The sequence below is a fragment of the Morus notabilis genome, unplaced genomic scaffold (genome assembly GCF_000414095.1).
Source record: "Morus notabilis unplaced genomic scaffold, ASM41409v2 Scaffold1185, whole genome shotgun sequence".
Lineage (NCBI taxonomy): Eukaryota > Viridiplantae > Streptophyta > Magnoliopsida > Rosales > Moraceae > Morus > Morus notabilis.
Window position 1 is genome coordinate 499,001 of NW_010357564.1, and position 3,198 is coordinate 502,198.

A 3,198-nucleotide genomic window follows, 5' to 3' on the forward strand; every position below is an offset into this window, starting at 1 on the left:
TTTATTTGTTGCATGCTCTGTTGCAACGTTCTAAAACTTAAATACTCAAAACGAGGGTTGTTAGCTACAACCTCGGTTTCTTTAACATACATATGTACCTATACTTTTTAAACATACATGCTTGAAACCTTTAAATCATATTTACATATACATGATTTTTCTTAAACTTACTGCGGAAGATAACTGCGTGAGCGGTATCCATTCCCATCTCCACCATTCGTCCGCCGCTTGCCATTGCCCTTCAAGAATTGCTGATAGGTTTCTTACCTACAGCATGAACATATCTGATTGAGCTTTCGCTCAGCAAGTAGGAACTATATCTCACAAAATAACTGTAAGTACACATGAATAAATATGCATGAGTTGATTATGCTTAATTATGATGTCTTATCATAGTCTTATTATCTTATCTTATATTTCTTACTGATGGGTCCGAGTGCTCGCGTACCACTTGCGCGCAATCATCGGAACGTTAGGGTTTGCAAGGTCCCCCACGACACCGTGATTATAACTGGAATGCCTCCCTTGAGTCGGAGGACATTATTGTTATTTTCTGTTTCTCCCTTGTGGAGCATGAGTTACCTCCCTTGTGGAGGCTGGGACGGGACTCAACTGATAATTATTCTTATAAGTTCCTCTTGGCTTATTAAGGTGTATGCAATATGACATAGCAAAGCATACTATAACATAGAATGTACTCAAATACATATACTTCATGTGCACTGCTTAAGTGTATGCAGTATGATCTAGCATAGTATACATAATATTAAATTAACTCAAACACATATAATTCATGTGCGCTGTTTATGTGTATGCAGCATGACATAACATCGCATACAATACTTAAAGCATAAACATGCATATATAACATGTGTAACTTTCTCTTTAAAATCTATTCATACTGTAGGCGAGATTCCTACTTACCTGATTTACAGAGCTGGAATCCACTCTTCGCCAAACAGTTTATTCTCTTACTTGCTTACTTCTGAAAATGAACACCCATTGAGAGTGTGAAATTATCTGTCATTTGCTATTCTATTTTAGCAACTTATGAAGGAAATCTAACCCTTTACTTAATTTACTTGATTTTATGAAGGAAATCTAACCCTTTACAATACTTAATTTACTTGATTTTATTGAAGGAAATCTAACCCTTACAATACTTAATTTACTTGATTTTATTGAAGGATAATTTACTATAAGGATCAATTTATTAAATCCTCAAAATCTTATTTTCCTTAATTGCCATTACAAATTTGTGCTAAATTGATAATTCATTAATTATCTTATCCTTATAATAAGTCTAATAATTTAGTTAACTAATTTTGGTAATTAATTAACCTTTTTATTCATATACTAAGTATACATAAGTTAGTTAATTAATCTTAGTAATTAATTAACTTCCTTAACAATATTCTAAGTCTTAGATAATTTAATTAATTAGTTTTAATAATTAATTAAATTATCATTCATAATACACTTTTAATAAACTGTACTTTACCTCACTTGACGGGCTCGTAATAGTGTTAAGGTCCATATTTACCGTTGTAAAATTAAGCGTCTAGCGCATCGTTTCTTTACGATTTTCGCTTACATGCTTATTTGAAAACCGTTAAGTTTTATTGGAAAACTATATACGACATTTAACATAAACATAAACCTAATTCACGAATCTCATAATTAACGTATTTCGTGAAAATCATACGCTTTATATGACTATCTTAATTAAACTGTAAGCAAGGTTTGTACTTGCCTGGATTCCGAGCTAAGCGATTCTGATAGTATCTCGCTTGTCGTGTCCTCCTGCGTATTTCTCAAAACTAATTTTGGGAAAAGCTGCAAGCACTATGAAAGATCCTTGAGGAACATCGTAGCTTTAAACACTCGATTCTGATCTTCACTTGTTTAGTCTGAACCACATCGATCCGCGTGCAATCAGTACTAGACCATTCTTATCAGAATTGAATTTGGTTGAACGGACGTCACCATTTCGTTCAGCACGTCGAAACGAGTCGGGATATGGTCACGGATCATCAAACGGATGTCGATAGCCTGAGAAACGACACCTCGCCGGAATATGGCGGCGGCGGCGGCGGCGTACGGCGGCGGCGACTCCCGGAGAGTTTTTCCGCGGCGGACTTGGGTCCTACCCCCCATAACTTGACCCTTCTGAGTCCATTGGTGCGGTCAATTTCACACCATTCGGCCTGTAACAGTACCTATCGGGACCGGCAACGTCGGTAAAATCCGACGACTCAAATCTCACAATTCCGGCCATCAATTCTTAAAATTGGATGAGGGGTTTTCTTACCCGTTTCCTTCTGAGTGTTGTGACACCAAATTCACTACGATCCAACGGTTAGATCGTCGGAACCACCTCTTCCCTCCACGGACGACGGTAGTAGCTCCGTTTTCCGGCCAAACTGCGACGGCAACGGTGGCTGCTGGTCGGGATCTACTGGACGTCGGCTTCTGAGTTGATTGGTGGGGGCGGTGACATCCACGACGGCCTGGAGAGAGAGAAACGACGGCGACGGCGGCGGCGATTCCGACCACCACGGACGGCGGTGCTCCGGCCAGAATCGAGCTGTGAAAATGGATGGGTTTTCTTCGTCTCGCTGCACTGAGTCCATAGGGACTGAAATCATCTCAATCGGAGGTCGGATGGCGGAGATATCACGACGGGAAGAAATGGAAATTTCGAAACTTCCGCCGGCGATTGCGGCTGATTCCGGCGGAGTTGGAGGTCGTGCCGCATGTCGTTGAACTCAGCTCGTCGAGATCTTTCTATTGACACCGGCGGTGTCAAAAATGGAGGTCGGAATCTTAACTTGAGTATTTGGCCATTGATGGTTTGTGTGAGAGAAAACGTGAGAGGAGAGAGAGAATGAGCGAGAATAAGAGAAAAAAAGTGCAAGAACCCTAAAAATTTCACTATATAAAGTATCTGATTAAGGCAAGATTACGTGCCTGATCTTATCCTCAATTATTTCCTCTAAACAGATTAAATTTATACTGATTAGAGGTAATTAGTTTAGCTCACGTAAGTTAATCTACTACTTACAGTCCAATATTAATTTCTGAATAATTCAATATTGTTTTATATTCTTACTCGCGTAATATTTCAAACTGTTTCAAGTCTTGAAATTAATTTTAGACTGAACAAATTCTAAATTTTAATTTTCTGTATTCTATCCC